Raw genomic sequence first — 19,197 nt, forward strand, 5'->3', positions numbered from 1 at the left:
TCCTCATGCTGCTGCCAAGTCCAGAGTCTGTCATGGTCCCTGTACGGCCTCCCATTGCTGCTGTCTCCATCGCCACACTCTGCTGCCATGTGCCACTTTCAGGTCTCTTCACACTGCTGGTGTGTTAAATTTTTTGACATAGGGTGCAGGCAGATTACGGGCCTCACATAGCTGCTGCCAGGCCCCTAATCTGCCATGGGCCCCTATATACCGCCTCCTCATGCTGCTGCCAAGTTCAGAGTCTGTCATGGGTCCCTGTACGGCCTCCCATTGCTGCTGTCTCCATCGCCACACTCTGCTGCCATGTGCCACTTTCAGGTCTCTTCACACTGCTGGTGTGTTAAATTTTTTGACATAGGGTGCAGGCAGATTACGGGCCTCACATAGCTGCTGCCAGGCCCCTAATCTGCCATGGGCCCCTATATACCGCCTCCTCCTGCTGCTGCCAGGTCCAGAGTCTCTCATGGGTCCCTGTACGGCCTCCCATTGCTGCTGTCTCCATCGCCACACTCTGCTGCCATGTGCCACTTTCAGGTCTCTTCACACTGCTGGTGTGTTAAATTTTTTGACATAGGGTGCAGGCAGATTACGGGCCTCACATAGCTGCTGCCAGGCCCCTAATCTGCCATGGGCCCCTATATACCGCCTCCTCCTGCTGCTGCCAGGTCCAGAGTCTCTCATGGGTCCCTGTACGGCCTCCCATTGCTGCTGTCTCCATCGCCACACTCTGCTGCCATGTGCCACTTTCAGGTCTCTTCACACTGCTGGTGTGTTAAATTTTTTGACATAGGGTGCAGGCAGATTACGGGCCTCACATAGCTGCTGCCAGGCCCCTAATCTGCCATGGGCCCCTATATACCGCCTCCTCCTGCTGCTGCCAGGTCCAGAGTCTCTCATGGGTCCCTGTACGGCCTCCCATTGCTGCTGTCTCCATCGCCACACTCTGCTGCCATGTGCCACTTTCAGGTCTCTTCACACTGCTGGTGTGTTAAATTTTTTGACATAGGGTGCTGGCAGATTACGGGCCTCACATAGCTGCTGCCAGGCCCCTAATCTGCCATGGGCCCCTATATACCGCCTCCTCCTGCTGCTGCCAGGTCCAGAGTCTCTCATGGGTCCCTGTACGGCCTCCCATTGCTGCTGTCTCCATCGCCACACTCTGCTGCCATGTGCCACTTTCAGGTCTCTTCACACTGCTGGTGTGTTAAATTTTTTGACATAGGGTGCTGGCAGATTACGGGCCTCACATAGCTGCTGCCAGGCCCCTAATCTGCCATGGGCCCCTATATACCGCCTCCTCATGCTGCTGCCAAGTCCAGAGTCTGTCATGGTCCCTGTACGGCCTCCCATTGCTGCTGTCTCCATCGCCACACTCTGCTGCCATGTGCCACTTTCAGGTCTCTTCACACTGCTGGTGTGTTAAATTTTTTGACATAGGGTGCAGGCAGATTACGGGCCTCACATAGCTGCTGCCAGGCCCCTAATCTGCCATGGGCCCCTATATACCGCCTCCTCCTGCTGCTGCCAGGTCCAGAGTCTCTCATGGGTCCCTGTACGGCCTCCCATTGCTGCTGTCTCCATCGCCACACTCTGCTGCCATGTGCCACTTTCAGGTCTCTTCACACTGCTGGTGTGTAAAATTTTTTGACATAGGGTGCTGCAAGATAACGGGCCTCACATAGCTGCTGCCAGGCCCCTAATCTGCCATGGGCCCCTATATACCGCCTCCTCATGCTGCTGCCAAGTCCAGAGTCTGTCATGGTCCCTGTACGGCCTCCCATTGCTGCTGTCTCCATCGCCACACTCTGCTGCCATGTGCCACTTTCAGGTCTCTTCACACTGCTGGTGTGTTAAATTTTTTGACATAGGGTGCTGGCAGATTACGGGCCTCCTATAGCTGCTGCCAGGCCCCTAATCTGCCATGGGCCCCTATATACCGCCTCCTCATGCTGCTGCCAAGTTCAGAGTCTGTCATGGGTCCCTGTACGGCCTCCCATTGCTGCTGTCTCCATCGCCACACTCTGCTGCCATGTGCCACTTTCAGGTCTCTTCACACTGCTGGTGTGTTAAATTTTTTGACATAGGGTGCAGGCAGATTACGGGCCTCACATAGCTGCTGCCAGGCCCCTAATCTGCCATGGGCCCCTATATACCGCCTCCTCCTGCTGCTGCCAGGTCCAGAGTCTCTCATGGGTCCCTGTACGGCCTCCCATTGCTGCTGTCTCCATCGCCACACTCTGCTGCCATGTGCCACTTTCAGGTCTCTTCACACTGCTGGTGTGTTAAATTTTTTGACATAGGGTGCTGCAAGATAACGGGCCTCACATAGCTGCTGCCAGGCCCCTAATCTGCCATGGGCCCCTATATACCGCCTCCTCATGCTGCTGCCAAGTCCAGAGTCTGTCATGGTCCCTGTACGGCCTCCCATTGCTGCTGTCTCCATCGCCACACTCTGCTGCCATGTGCCACTTTCAGGTCTCTTCACACTGCTGGTGTGTTAAATTTTTTGACATAGGGTGCAGGCAGATTACGGGCCTCACATAGCTGCTGCCAGGCCCCTAATCTGCCATGGGCCCCTATATACCGCCTCCTCATGCTGCTGCCAAGTCCAGAGTCTGTCATGGTCCCTGTACGGCCTCCCATTGCTGCTGTCTCCATCGCCACACTCTGCTGCCATGTGCCACTTTCAGGTCTCTTCACACTGCTGGTGTGTTAAATTTTTTGACATAGGGTGCAGGCAGATTACGGGCCTCACATAGCTGCTGCCAGGCCCCTAATCTGCCATGGGCCCCTATATACCGCCTCCTCCTGCTGCTGCCAGGTCCAGAGTCTCTCATGGGTCCCTGTACGGCCTCCCATTGCTGCTGTCTCCATCGCCACACTCTGCTGCCATGTGCCACTTTCAGGTCTCTTCACACTGCTGGTGTGTAAAATTTTTTGACATAGGGTGCTGCAAGATAACGGGCCTCACATAGCTGCTGCCAGGCCCCTAATCTGCCATGGGCCCCTATATACCGCCTCCTCATGCTGCTGCCAAGTCCAGAGTCTGTCATGGTCCCTGTACGGCCTCCCATTGCTGCTGTCTCCATCGCCACACTCTGCTGCCATGTGCCACTTTCAGGTCTCTTCACACTGCTGGTGTGTTAAATTTTTTGACATAGGGTGCTGGCAGATTACGGGCCTCCTATAGCTGCTGCCAGGCCCCTAATCTGCCATGGGCCCCTATATACCGCCTCCTCATGCTGCTGCCAAGTTCAGAGTCTGTCATGGGTCCCTGTACGGCCTCCCATTGCTGCTGTCTCCATCGCCACACTCTGCTGCCATGTGCCACTTTCAGGTCTCTTCACACTGCTGGTGTGTTAAATTTTTTGACATAGGGTGCAGGCAGATTACGGGCCTCACATAGCTGCTGCCAGGCCCCTAATCTGCCATGGGCCCCTATATACCGCCTCCTCCTGCTGCTGCCAGGTCCAGAGTCTCTCATGGGTCCCTGTACGGCCTCCCATTGCTGCTGTCTCCATCGCCACACTCTGCTGCCATGTGCCACTTTCAGGTCTCTTCACACTGCTGGTGTGTTAAATTTTTTGACATAGGGTGCTGCAAGATAACGGGCCTCACATAGCTGCTGCCAGGCCCCTAATCTGCCATGGGCCCCTATATACCGCCTCCTCATGCTGCTGCCAAGTCCAGAGTCTGTCATGGTCCCTGTACGGCCTCCCATTGCTGCTGTCTCCATCGCCACACTCTGCTGCCATGTGCCACTTTCAGGTCTCTTCACACTGCTGGTGTGTTAAATTTTTTGACATAGGGTGCAGGCAGATTACGGGCCTCACATAGCTGCTGCCAGGCCCCTAATCTGCCATGGGCCCCTATATAACGCCTCCTCATGCTGCTGCCAAGTTCAGAGTCTGTCATGGGTCCCTGTACGGCCTCCCATTGCTGCTGTCTCCATCGCCACACTCTGCCATGTGCCACTTTCAGGTCTCCTCACACTGCTGGTGTGTTGAATTTTTTGACATAGGGTGCTGGCAGATTACGGGCCTCCTATAGCTGCTGCCAGGCCCCTAATCTGCCATAAGCCCCTATATACCGCCTCCTCATGCTGCTGCCAAGTCCAGAGTCTGTCATGGGTCCCTGTACGGCCTCCCATTGCTGCTGTCTCCATCGCCACACTCTGCCATGTGCCACTTTCAGGTCTCCTCACACACTGCTGGTGTGTTGAATTTTTTGACATAGGGTGCTGGCAGATTACGGGCCTCCTATAGCTGCTGCCAGGCCCCTAATCTGCCGTAGGCCCCTATATACCGCCTCCTCATGCTGCTGCCAGGTCCAGAGTCTCTCATGGGTCCCTGTACGGCCTCCCATTGCTGCTGTCTCCATCGCCACACTCTGCCATGTGCCACTTTCAGGTCTCCTCACACTGCTGGTGTGTTCCATTTTTTGTCATAGGGTGCTGGCAGATTATGGGCCTCCCATAACTGCTGCCAGGCCCCTAATCTGCCATGGGCCCCTATACCGACTCCTCATGCTGTGACGTTGCAACAAGGTGGAATTCAACCCTACATATGTTAGACCGCCTTTACGAACAGCAAAAGGCCATCACAGATTTCCTGATGTTAAAAGCAGATAAAGGTACTCCCTGTGTAACTTAGATGTCAGCCATTGGCAGCTCATGCGTGACACCTGCGCTTGCTCAGGCCCTTTGAGGAGGCCACGCTATTCGTGAGTCGGCAGGACTATGGGATGAACGACGTCATTCCTCTGTTGCACGTCCTGGAACAAATGCTGTTAACAATGGCTGGTCAGGGTGCGGTAGACGTGGCGCACAGATCTCAACGCCACATGGCCCCTGTGGGGGCAGGACTGGAAGAAGAGGAGGAGGTAGAGGAGGACATTGGTGCTCAGGAATTATTGAGTGAAATGGGTGGTTTTTCCACTCAGCGGACAGGAGTGGAGGAGCAGGAGCATCTGGTAGAGGAGGAGGAAGAGGAGACAGAGGACCTAGACGCACCGTGGCAGTATGCTGTGGAGATGGAGGCAGGGAGTCCCTCGCATTCCTTGGCACAAATGGCCCATAGCATGCTCGGTTGCTTGCGTAGCGACAGCCGAATAATAACCATCAGACAGAGGGATGACTTTTGGCTGTCCACCTTGTTGGACCCTCGCTACCGTTCAAAAATGGTGGCCTTTTTCACACCTGCTGAGAGGGAGGCCAAAATAACGTACTATAAAAAACACCTATGTAGTCAGCTGGTCTCTGCCTGTCTGCGCCAACGTCCATCCTCAGACACTGTGGGCCCTGTGCGCTCGTGTTCCGCTGCCATGGCAGCAGGGGAGGGGTGGGGTGGTAGGAGCAGTGGCAGCTCCACCAGCAGCGGCTGCCTCAGTCTGCAGTCGATGATGAGTAGCTTTCTTCACCAGCGCAGTGAGGAAACTACTAACCAGCCGCAGCAGCAGCAGCAGCATCAGGTGGACCTGGAGCAGGACCTCAAACAACAGGCTTAGGCCTACTTGGACAGCACCCTGCCAACCGAGGTAGACAATCCCCTTGACTACTGGGCAACGAAACTTGACCTTTGGCCCCAACTAGCTGAATTTGCCCTTGAAAGGCTGTCATGCCCGGCCAGTAGCGTGGCATCGGAGCGCGTGTTTAGTGCGGCAGGAGGTATTGCAACTCCGCGGAGGACACGACTGTCCACCCAAAGTGTGGAGAGACTGACGTTTGTGAAAATGAATCAGGCGTGGATTAGTCTGGATTTCAAACCACCAGTTCCTGACACAACTGACTAAATCCGCCATGAATCATGCCCCAAACATGTGCCACTTTCAGGTCTCCTCACACTGCTGGTGTGTTCCATTTTTTGTCATAGGGTGCTGGCAGATTACGGGCCTCCCATAGCTGCTGCCAGGCCCCTAATCTGCCATGGGCCCCTATACCGCCTCCTCATGCTGCTGCCAAGTCCAGAGTCTCTCATGGGTCCCTGTACGGCCTCCCATTGCTGCTGCCTCCATCGCCACACTCTGCCATGTGCCACTTTCAGGTCTCCTCACACTGCTGGTGTGTTCCATTTTTTGTCATAGGGTGCTGGCAGATTACGGGCCTCCCATAGCTGCTGCCAGGCCCCTAATCTGCCATGGGCCCCTATACCGCCTCCTCATGCTGCTGCCAGGTCCAGAGTCTCTCATGGGTCCCTGTACGGCCTCCCATTGCTGCTGTCTCCATCGCCACACTCTGCCATGTGCCACTTTCAGGTCTCCTCACACTGCTGGTGGGTTCCATTTTTTGTCATAGGGTGCTGGCAGATTACGGGCCTCCCATAGCTGCTGCCAGGCCCGTAATCTGCCATGGGCCCCCGTACCGACTCCTCATGCTGCTGCCAGGCCCGTAATCTGTCATGGGCCACTGTTGTCGCTTGTTGGCATATTCCGCTCGTTCAGATGCTCCTTCTCCTGCTACTCCTCTTCACGGATTCCGTCAGCAGTCTTTCTTGGAATCCGTTTCCAAGAGACAACAGTTTGCGAGCACGCACCCGACGGTGCAGAAGCTGAACGTCCTCCTGTCCAAGTTGCTGCTGCCAGGCTCGTAATCTGTCATGCGCCCCTGTACCGCCTCCTCATGCTGCTGCCAGGTCCAGAGTGTGTCATGGGCCCCCGTACCGACTCCTCATGCTGCTGCCAGGCCCGTAATCTGTCATGGGCCCCTGTACCGCCTCCCCATGCTGCTGCCAGGTCCAGAGTGTGTCATGGGTCCCTGTACGGCCTCCCATTGCTGCTGCCAGGCCCGTAATCTGCCATGGGCCCCTGTACCGACTCCTCATGCTGCTGCCAGGCCCGTAATCTGTCATGGGCCCCTGTACCGCCTCCTCATGCTGCTGCCAGGTCCAGAGTGTGTCATGGGTCCCTGTACGGCCTCCCATTGCTGCTGTCTCTATCGCCACACTCTGCCATGTGCCACTTTCAGGTCTCCTCACACTGCTGGTGGTTTCCATTTTTGTCATAGGGTGCTGTATGGCCTCCCATTGCTGCTGCCTCCACCGCCACACTGTGGCTCCACACTCTGGTTTTGGCCCCGTGACTGCCCAAATGAGTGAAGTGTGCGGTGATTCTAAGATCGACGGCACTCATCTGCATGTCATACTGACTGACAGTATTATTTCTCTTCCCCAGCAGACTCCAAGGGCATTTAAATTAAAGGTACAGTGTTCTGCACTAATATTAAGTCTCTCTGAAGCCTAGAAACACCCTTTTTTAAGTTAAATTCACAGCGAATTTATTCGACTCGAATCGAATATTGTCCACGAATTCGCCGAATCAGTCGAATCGAATTTTTCATTTCTTCGCTCATCTCTAATCATAACGGATATAAAAAAATATTTATGTATGGATTAAAATCAATTACAAAAAGTAAAGGACACATTATATTGGATTTTAATATAACTACATTTTTGAATAAGTATTATTTTGAACAACATAGCTGTGCACAGGAGTGGACTGATCATTTGGAAACTCGGGCACTGCCCGAGGGGCCGGGGTCAGCAGGGGGCCCCATGAGATGCCCCTGGTACCTTTTTCATAGGCATTTTTTGCATTTGTGCAAGGACACAGGGGCCCCATGATCCCCTATTGCCCGGGGGCCCCATGAGTTGTCAGTCCGCCCCTGGCTGTGCATTACATTTCCAGCACAAGTCTACCCAAAATATTTCTAGAAGTTAAACCACTTGACAGTTTCTTACACTTTTTGAGAATTCTCACATAATGCAATATACAGAATACCTCCAACAAACATAGTTACATATGAGTAAAGAGAAAAGCTACTGCACACCAAATCAACCACAAGCATCCATGATTATTGTGCAAACCATCCACAAACATGACAAAGAGAGTTCTTGCCATAAGATTGCCCCTCTAACACATTCCACTGAATCAGGGCTTAGTCATGATCTCTACGAATAAACCCTGATTGGGTATAAGGGGCTAGAGAGGGCGGTCCTAAGGTGGGGACAACCTTTGCAATATTTCTGGATGGTTTGTACAATAAACATGGTTGCTTGTGATTCAATGTGTGATGGCATTACTCTCTACCCCTTATTAAAGGAAGTGGACAGTTCAACTTGGCTCCCACAACTCCACCTCCACCCACATGCAGGAGAGCAACTACTTGCAATGGAGAGTTCATTCAGTCTGATGCTTTCCATTAGTTACAAAGTAGTTAAGTTAAGAAAAAAACACAGGTCCATCCACTCCAGCGTGTGAGGAAGTTTATGTTTTCTATTCTAGGAGTATGCACAGTATATCCCTATATATTGTGCTCATTGAGGAAGACATCAAGACATTTTTTGAATTTGTCTATACTCCCAGCTGCTACTTCTTCCTGGGGTAGGGAGTTCCACATTTTTGCATCTTTGACTATAAAGAGCTCCCTCTGTAATTTCATAATTAAACCTAATTTTCTTTAACCTTAAATTGTGACATGATGTGCTTGTCAGGGACCTAAGATTAATTAAATTATTACCATCTTTAGGGCTGGTTTACTCATGTGGTGCTCTCTGAAAATTGTTCCTTGTTCAGAATTCTCTTCAAAGAGTATTTGACAGGCAGGATGGAGGCATTGTATCACATTTTTACTGCCTGCAAAAAAAGTACAATGTCTAACAGTTTGTTCTAAAAACCAAGGTTTTAGTTGAACAACATTTGTAAATATATGTGGGTCCTAGCTCTAATTTTTGAGAGTCTCCATGTTGGAGTGTATATAGCAGTGGACATATTAATGGCTGGTATAGCTGGAGGAACCCTTTTCCTCCTTAAGGCACAGAGACACACCAGAAGCCCAGCAAAGAATATTTGAGCCACATTTCTCTACTCCAATTAGCCTAGGTACTATTCCAGTCATTAAGGAATATTTGAAATTAGGAAGAGTGATTTTAAAATCTCCAAGTCAAGGACTTGTGGGTATAAGCCATAAGCCAGTAACGTCAGCCGACAGCGGGCGTGAAGAATGAAGTGCACTCCTGTGATCCATTGGAGAAGTAGGGCCAAAAGTGCTTTTTGAAGCAATGTGTATCTCATAATCAATTTTAGCTGTTCTGTTTTTCTTTTTGCATTTCTTATTGCATTCCTTGTATCTTTTGCCAAGTCAATTTTGGCATTATGGTATTACTTAAACACAAGAGAAAACCACCTTAAATGTTCCCTAATGAGGAAATACTTTACTGGACAACTATCTAATCTCATGAAATAATGATACAATTGTCCTTCAGCACTTAACTGTACACAACTGTATTTAAAAAAGCCCTGTAATTAAGAGGATTATAGACAAATATTCAGGAAGATGGCATGTACTGTATGTGTTAGGTAAGGTATGGCTGAATTTTTGTCTATTCATCATAGGCCATTTTCCTAGAGAAGCAGGGCTGCCAGGCCACCTGCAAATTAAGATGTGATCACAAACAACTTCCTTTAAAAAATTAAAGTAAATAGCACCAACCTAAATTATCACAAAAAAATCGATAGTAACCTTAGTAACATAACCACCTCAATATCAGACACTTTCACCCCCTTCCTGCCCTGGTAATTTTTAAGTTTTCAGTGCTATCACACTTATACATATATTTGAAAATGGATCAGACTGAAGTACTGACTTCCTATCTCATTTTTTTGAGGCCCTCCCGAGTAAGTGGATTCCATCACATGTGAGACTTTTTCACAGCCTAGCCACATAGAGAGGCCCAAAATCCAAGAAGCAGCTTTGAGCTTTCAAGGACCATAAATTACACATACAGTAAATTACACATCTAATTTTCTGATTATCGATCACATTTATGAAGGCCCTGAAGCACCATGACAATAGAAACACCTACAGAATGACCACATTTTGGAAAGTAAACACCCCAACTTATATTCTATGAGGCATAATGAGTCTTTTGAATGTGTCATTTTTTTGCCACAAGTTTTTGGAAAATGTGGACAGAAAATTAAAATGTATATTTTTTACACAAAGTTGTCAATTTATAAGATATTTCTAACACACAGCATGGACATACCAAGAATCACATCCCAAAATACATTCTGCCACTTCTCCTGAGTATGGTGATACCACATGTGTTAAACTTTTTTACAACCTAGTCATATACAGAGGCCCAACATCCAAGGAGCACCTTCAAAAGTTCTAGGAGCATAATTACACATTATTACCTGACCACCTATCACATTGATGAAAGCCCTGGAATACTAGGACAATGAAAACACCTACAAAATTCCCACATTTTGGAAAGTAAATATCCCAATGTGTATTCTATGAGGCATAATGAGTCTTTTGAACACATCATTTTCTGCCACAAATTTTTTGAAAATGTGAAAAGAAAATGAACACATAGTTTTTTTTACATACAATTTCCAACTTATATTATATTGCTAACACACAGCATAGATATACCAAGAATTACACCACAAAATACATTCTGCTACTCTTCCTAACTATGGCAATACCACATTGGTGAGACTTTTTTTTACAGTCTAGCCACATAGAGAGGCCCAACATCCAAAGAGCACCTTCAGGCATTCAAGGGGCATAACTTATACATCTAATTTCCTAAATACCTATCATATTTTTAGAGGCATCGGAGCCCATGAAAAGTGGAAACACCCACAAAATGACCACATTTTGGAAATCTAATATTACAATGCATATTCTATGAGGCATAATGAGTATTCTGGAAATTAATGTAATTTTTTTGCCACAGGATTTTGGAAAATGGGGGGGAAATGAAACCTCTCTTTTTTACAGAGTTTTCAATTTCTAAGATATTTCTAATATACAGAATAGACTTACCAAGAATTACACCCCAAAATACATTCTGAGTATGGTGATACTACATTTGTGAGACTTTTTCACAGTCCAGCCACATAGAGACATAGAGAGGCTCAACATTCAATGAGCACCTTCAGATGTTTTATGGGCAAAATTATACATCTAACTTCCTGACCACCTATCACATTTTTCGAGGCCCTGGAGGACCAGGACAGTGGAAACACCCACAAAATGACCACATTTGAGAAAGCAAACACCCCAATGTATTTTCTATGCAGCATAATGAGTCTTTTGAGTATGTATTTTTTTTGCCACAAGTTTTTTGGAAAATGGGGAAAGAAAACTAAAATGTATTTTTTAACACAAAGTTGTCAATCTATAAAATACTTCTAACACAAAACACTGACATACTTATACTTATACCACATATGTAAGACCTTATCAATGTCTGAACTGATTATGTACCCAACATTGCAACCTGTGTAATACAAAATTCAAGCAACACTGTATATAAAACAATGCACTGTAATAGTCTCCTCTGTAAGAGTGGTCAGGGCCAGTGAATTTATCATAGTGTAGCTTCACTTACAGCAGTTCCTGTTTCTAAAAGTCAAGCAGGCCTAACCTTCTGATACGTGGCTGCCCCCATAGTATAATGCTTTGTTCACTGACCAGGAAGTTTAGGAAGCTGAACAAAGGGTAAACAAAAGATTACCTGTGGATTTGGTAGTGCAGTTATCAGTGGTCAGAGGATCAGGGGGATGTGTAGATGGGTCAGTACTGGTGCCAGTCAGTGATCTGATCAGCAAACAGGCAAAGCATTGGTCCAGGGTGAGTTCAGGGAGTGCACTGCATATTATCGCTGAAATTGAGGAAACGTATGATCATTGTATTTGCGTGTTCTTGGCATAACAGATGAATATATGGGCATATGATGAATGGGGTGGAAGAATAAGCATGTACTTAATTTTTTTTGTGGACCCCATATTTAGTGTAAGGCCCAAAGAGATTTGGAGTGACAGGTCTCCATTCACACAGATGGGCATGACTTGAATTTTGGTTATTGGGGATGTATTGTCAGGCATCAAGTTTGCAATAGTCCACAATAAATCATCAGTGAAAAATAAATTTAAAAAAAGCAATTGGTGAAAACATTTCTGTGTTGGCCTGCACACCTGGCTCTGCAGTAAAAGGAGGGATTCTAGCTGTTCCTGAGTTAGATGGAAGCCATACCAGGTTTAAAAGTGCCTCTGGGAGATGGGTACCCCAACCCTTTGTGGCTCATGTGACATCAAACTAGTACCTGGCCTTTCATCCAAGGATACTGCACTGCTGGTGCTCACCACTGCACTACTGATGGTTGCCTGCTCCTCTCCAGAACGCCTCATCGTTTTTGAGGGGCACCCTTTTCTCCCCCTCTAATTCTGTTACTGCCACACTATTTTCCACCTATTCATACTTAGAATCAGACAGAGAGAGTTCCCCACTGCTCTCATCTGTCATACTGAAGATGTGAAAAATCTCCTTGCTGAATTAGAATATTTTGGTCATGGTGTACTGCGACTTTGGTGAAACTATACTGCTGATGGTGACACTGAGACTAATGTGACTGCACTGGTATGGATGATCAGGACACTGATGAGGCTGTACTGATGGGCTGCTCTGATATGCATGGATGAGGCAGCTCTGATTTGCACTGATAAGGAAGAACTGATGGGCACTGATGAAGCTGCACTAATGATTTGGGCACTGATAAGGCTGCATTGATGATCAGGGCACTGATGAGACTGCACTGATGATCAGGGCACTGACTTGCACTGATGAGGCTGCACTGATGATGCTGCACTGATATGCATGGATGAGGCAGCTCTGATTTGCACTGATGAGGAAGAACTGATGGGCACTGATGAAGCTGCACTAATGATCAGGGCCCTGATAAGGCTGCATTGATGATCAGGACAGTGATGAACACTTATGAGGCTGCACTGATGATCAGGGCACTGATCTGTGGCACTGTGTGACACTGTAAAAGCATTGCAAACTAAGCACACAGATCTGGCTTTCCTGCCCTCACACATGGTCTTTGTGTGAGGAACAGAGAGCCTTTACCACATGACACAGTGATCATGTGGTAAAGGGTCACTGTTATTGGCCCTTTACCCTGATCTGTGATGTGCTGTGTCCAAGGCACACAGTGGTCATGGAGAGTTATTGATGTGCACCCCAGGGGGCACACAGGAGGCATGCACAAGGGAGGACATTCATGGACTCCCTCCCAGAACTAGAGAATGGCTGTGAGGCAGTATATTGAGCATTGCACACGTGGATATTTTCCCCAAGAAACAAAAACAACATTTAAAACAAGCTAAGTTCCTGGTAACTCGTAGCCACAGAGGTGCAATCATTTATATATAATTGAATATTTGTTTTGGATAGATGGGTTTACATTTACAGTACTCACCTGCTCTTTTGGTGATGGGGAGAAATATAGGAGAATCTATAATGATTAGCTATAAACATTGAAAAACAGTATCAGTCTGTAATATTGTGTATATGTATATATGTTATGTAATTGATACAACTTTCAATTATTGCTACTAGCTATTTTGGCTCTCCATTGGTTTAAAATGTTTTTATTATACCTGATAGAACTAATAACATATTTTTATTTACCAATACTGTTGTTTTTTTGTGATAATTTAGTTAGGGTACTAAGCTCTGTTTTTTCAGGGATGTTTTTTTACGATTTTTTACGATTACATAACTTTAGGAAATCATGTACCCATTTATTTTGTGGTAGAATACCTACGTTTCTGTAAGCATGTCTACACATGTTATGATGCTAGCTGTCAATAACAAATAATTGTTTATAATAAATAGTTGAGATTGCTGCCCTGCCTGTCAGTTTGTGCATTTTCATAACTCTCTCCTTACAGTTCACCTACTCTGGGGTCATACACCTACAAGTGAACTTCTAGCAGAGTGGGCAAAATTTCTCCTGACTATTGTAATATTCAGATATTAAGTATCAGAAGGGATGGCATTCAAATAATGTAGGAATTCCCACAACCAAATTTGTTGCAACCATAATGCACTGCCTGGCCTTTAAACTTAGGTTAGCTGTCTTAGAAGGACCAATAAAGGTGATTTTGGATTAGCTAGCCCCCTCACTATGAAGGGTGAGGTCACAGCAGCTATACTGACAGTGTGCTTTAACTATGATATGAAAAGCATAGGGATTGCTGATGATAAAGTGCATTTGGAGAGATTAGTGTAGGGCTTGTAAGAAATAACAGGTTTGTTTAAGTAGATGTAATCCCTTACTGAATGTCCTATGGATAGCAAATGTTGTGTATCTTGAAGAATTTGGATGGATGGAGGGAGGGTTTTTACCTTTTTTATCCTTTGTTACATCCTAATGCTGCTGATGTTAAGCCTCCTTACAGCCTGGTACTACAGTGAAAACAGGCTGCATGTGATTTTTGTAGTTTTTTCTTCAGGCCGTTTTAAAAGAACACCTTTCAATACATCACAGTGCCTCGATGCTTTCTGGAAAAGCTGGGCTCTCAGAATTACACAAAAATACACTCCAATACATGCAGGGGCAAATTTTCATGGGATTTTGAGAGCCCAACTATCCCAGGCAGTAGTGAGGTATGTTGACATTACTAGTGCCTCCAGGAAGTATCATAAGGTTCGCTGAGTGTTGCCATCTCTAAATACAACGTGGCCAAACAAGGACCTTTATAAGTTGTTGTTTTCATGAAAGCTAGTAAAATAAAAGCCTGTGTAATTTTAGTGGTTGGATTTACATATACCTTAACAAACTATGCTTGAGTTCTTCAAATTGCAGTGCTGGGGTATATTTTTCTTTTGAAAAGATCTATACCAGGGGAGGACTGACCATTTGGAAACTCGGGCACTGCCCGAGGGCCTGGAGTCAGTAGGGGGCCCCATGAGATGCCCCTGGTGCCTTTTTCATAGGATTTTTTGAGTTTGGGCAAGGACACAGGGGCCCCATGATCCCCTATTGCCTGGGGGCCCCATGAGTTGGGGTGATTGAAGTGCATCAGGCAGTTGCTGCTAACAGTCCATTCACGAAGTGCCTTTGTTCTCAGCACTTCACTGCATGCAACCACCTGCTGTATCCTCATGTATCCATAAAGTTTTTGGTCTTTTCTTAGTTAAACGTATATCAAATAACTTTATTGATGTGTTGGGCGTTTGGTAAACTACTCACAGCCAGGTCTAATTTGTGTTATTGAAAGTCAGCTTCTCAGTCACAAATCTCCCATTGCAATGAAAGCCCTCTCTGACATGATATGTGTTAGATGTGAAGATAACTGTTTTCAACAGCTGGTACAAAAACAGTTAAAGTGCCAAGCTGGCATACACAGGGCCGGTGCTTCCACTAGGCAAACTAGGCAGCTGCCTAGGGCACAGCCACAGCTACGGGTTTCCTTACTCTCTGCCATGGCCAGATCTAGGGGGGTCCCCCCCCCCAGGCTGGTCTTCACATGGAGGCTGTGCCTGGACACTAGTGCCTTCCCCCATCCCTGCACTCATGGCTGGGACAAGAGAGCAGCCTGGAGCAGTTAAAGGTTGCAGAGGAGAAATGACAAAAGAGAGCAGGGAGGTGCAGGCCATGTTCTCCTTTCCTGTCAGTGGAGCGATCCTCCATAAAACAGATAAGACAGGATAACTCTTACATCGGCATTTTCAGTGTTTGATTAATTCCCTGGATCCCTGCTGCCGAGAGATGAGTGGAGAAGAGGGCTGAGGCAATCAAACTGTGTACTGCCTGTTGCAAGAGCAATCTTGTGTCATCTGCTGTATGGAGGATTTCTCTACTGACAGGAGTGAAAGCACAACCCGCACCTCTACCTTGTTTTTCGTCATATAAATTTGGGGGGGAGCTTACAGGCTGAGGGAACACTGTTCACAATGAAAGGGGGGGAAGGGGTAATAATCATTTGTCTGAGATGAGAGGTTTTACAGGAGGGGGGATGGGGGCTATTTGTGCTAGGAAGAGTAATGGGAATGATGGGGGGGGATTTGTGCATTTGTGCTAGGAAAAGGAATGAGGGGATATTGGAGGGGGAGTTGGGGAGTTGTGCTAAAAGGGTGGAAATTTGGTTAAGGTGGGAGGATTTTATGCTGGGAGGGGTAATTTTGGATGAGTTTTAGCTAGAGGAGGAATTTGTCCTAGGTGGAGGGTGTGAAGGAAGAGGATTGGTGCTGGGAGGGATTGGAGGGGGATTTATACTAGTAGAGGGAATTGGGGGGATCTGTTTTAGGATGGGGATTGGGGGGGAAATGTGTTAGAAGGGGGGATTGTGAGGGGTTGTGCTATGAGGGGGGATTTGTACTAGGAGGGGGTATTGGGTGGAGAAGAAGGATTTGTGCTGGAAAGGTAATTTGGAGGGTGTTGTGCTAGGAGGAGGGATTTAGCTGGATTTGTGCTAGGAGGCAGGATTGGGGGAATCTATGTTAGGAGGGGGGGGAGAGGATTTTTGCTAGGGTGGAAAATTTGAGGGGAAAGAGGATGTGTGCTAGGAGAGGTGAAGTAGAACTATAAATTAAGTTTTATTATCTTTTTGGGGGGTGGGGTGCAAAATAGTCTAGTACCTGCTCTGGGCATACAAGTGCTGGTTGTGTTGTGGGTTTGGGGACATTTTTCCATTTGCTCCAGCAAAAACCAAACATGCAAGGTTCTTACTGGACACAGTAGGGTGGGTGTTAACTAGTGCCACTTTTTACTTTTAAGATGAGGAAGTCCATGATTGTAGGATTATAGGTTTAATTTTTACTTCTGCATGCCCTTTCCCTCTTGTCCTTGGAAAAAAAAAATCACCAGAAGAGGTTATTGAGAACCAAGGAGGGGTTGAAATGAGTCACCATATAAATGTGGTGGCCACACAAATTTCAGTTAGATCTCCCTTCCAGGCAGCCTATATTTTCCCCAGTTTGCATTACCTCTGTTTTGCCTATGTTTGAAAATGTATCATCCTTATGGGACAAATTACAAAAAAAAGTATATCTGTAAATAATTTTTAAGGAAAATGAAAATGCACAAGAAGAAAAGAAAAAAGAAATATGCTGATGGGCAAGCATGAACTGGAAGCATGGGGCTATTTCCAACAGTTCTTCAGCATGTATGATTCTATTGGTAATGATCCCCATATAACCCTAGTTTCTGAGAGCCTCTCAACTCATGTCATAATCACAGAAAAAGTGGTGGAGAAGGAAGAAGTGAAAGAGTAAAGGGAGAAGGAGGTGGAGGTGGAGCAGGGAGAGGAGAAGGAAAAGTTGAAGATGGAAAGTAGGAGGAATAAAGGTAGGAGAAGGAGAAGGATGAGGAGGAGGAGAGGGAAGAGGTTACATTAGTGATGCTTATCATCTAATACCACCATGTAGTAGAACTTCTAACTCTCTTTTTAGGCATGCTTGTAATTTGTTTTGGATGTTCTTGATTTGGGGAAGGATGAAAAGCCCATGCCCATAGCTTTATCTGTAAAGAGAAAGATTATGCAGACAAAGCACGAAAATGCATTGAAATGTGCCAGACCACTGCTGTGTGCAACCCAACATAAATACCAAAAAATACAGAAATAATATAAATACCTATGAAAATAAAAGATAATCAATGTAAGTTAAAAAAAAATGTCTTCTGGTTGTTACTCTGGGGCAACACAGCTCAGGAAATTTCCATTAGACTATATGGGAGTGGTTGCAGTGCAAATATCTAAGTGGGTTCAGACCACAAAATCTGGGGGTTGTTATAGTTTTGTTTTTTTTTTGCTGATGCTAGCTGCTATCTGGAACTGCGCTATAGAGCCACAGTAAAATAATTGTGACAATTGAATATATAGAATGTTACTCCTGCGCTACCACTAGTGACTAAAACTAAAGAAAGAAAATGATCAGCTGCTGCTCGAATCAAATTGTGTTCCCAGAACCAAATTAAACTGTGCAAAGGTAAATGCTGCGCTGCTGGTACTCCAAACATAAATAACTAAACTATATATCACCTAATATTATGAACTGATAATAAAGCATACATATCAGTGGGTAACAACGTAAAAGATAATGTGTAGTGGTAATAATAAAAAATAAATACTACAAAAAATAATCTCCATTAATATCCATTAGTGCAATGCTGGGTGATAATTATATCTCTTGAATTAACACATGGTTTATCATTCTCAAAAAAACTTCTTCCATGATAATGGAACCATCACCATTCACAATAATGCCCCTTTGTGCCATTCAATCTACATCACTCATGCCACTTCTGTGTTCACAGAACTTTCACCTTCATAAAGTTGTAGACAAGCTTGTATATGTTAATACATCAAGGGTTCCTCCACTGGTTAGGACCTCCAATGCTTCCTGTCCACTAGGGACTCTTCTCCTTTTTTCCCAGTGCTCCAACACTATGCAGTATACGTGTGGGTCTCAGTAAGGTGCTCCTGGAATTTATACAGCCCTGTTTGCCTTGCCCATACAGGGAAACAGAAGGATCTCCATTGTTAAAATAGTGCCAATTTTTATAAAAATGGTAATGCCCTTACATTTAAAACACTTAAAATTGCATAAAACAAGACAGGAGACCAGGACATACTTCTGCACATTTTACTTCCATTCCACGTCTGCCTCCATTCATGCCCTATCCATTATGTCATGGTCACGTGACTTCCTTAGGAGATAAACAGTACTAAGGGTCATTATTGTGAATGGTCATGGTTCCATTATCACGTAAAAAGTTTTTCTGAGACTGATTGTGTGATAATTCAGGAGAAACTTTTTCACAATGTTTGTGGCTATTGTTACTCAAATAACTCTCTAGTTTCTATTTCAAGATAAAACCCTCTTATAATGCGGCCTAGATAAGCAGCTTACATACTGTTCAGCCACTGAACAATAATTGTGACTAGTGTCTCTTAGATTATAGCTCTAATTTGTAGATAAAACCTGCTTTGTCTCTATTTGTTGCCAATACAAGTAAACATTTTTTATAGTATTTTGATATGTTGTTGCTGCTACTTACACCAAGCAATTTAGGCCTATTACCACTAGATAAAACATCAGGCTCTGCAGCCAAAACTACATAAAAGAAGTTTTTTCCAAGCTGAAATGAAGTCAAGTTAAGTCAAATGAAGGCAAGTAAAAAAAAGTGACACCACAATACAGTATTATTGATACTGTCCATGAATGTTGTACTGTTCAGTAACACCATACATAGCTTAAAAGCATTTCCCAAGAATATACCTTAAGCAATTTATGGTTTTTTTCATGTCACTCTTAAAGATGCATTTACAAGACCTCCCCACTATACAGTCTTTAATTTTTTCCTTTGTTAAATGTTTCCTATAGCAGTGCAAAGCTCT

General features: G+C 45.9%; 1 protein-coding gene across 1 annotated transcript in view; it reads left to right on the forward strand.

Moving 5' to 3' along the window:
* MARCHF1 (membrane associated ring-CH-type finger 1) overlaps nucleotides 1–19,197 on the forward strand; it is a 389,990-nt gene that overhangs the window by 207,918 nt on the left and 162,875 nt on the right. The window lies entirely within an intron of this gene.

The sequence above is a fragment of the Staurois parvus genome, unplaced genomic scaffold (genome assembly GCF_062004578.1).
Source record: "Staurois parvus isolate SC_StPar_1 unplaced genomic scaffold, SC_StPar_1.0 ptg000090l, whole genome shotgun sequence".
NCBI lineage: Eukaryota > Metazoa > Chordata > Amphibia > Anura > Ranidae > Staurois > Staurois parvus.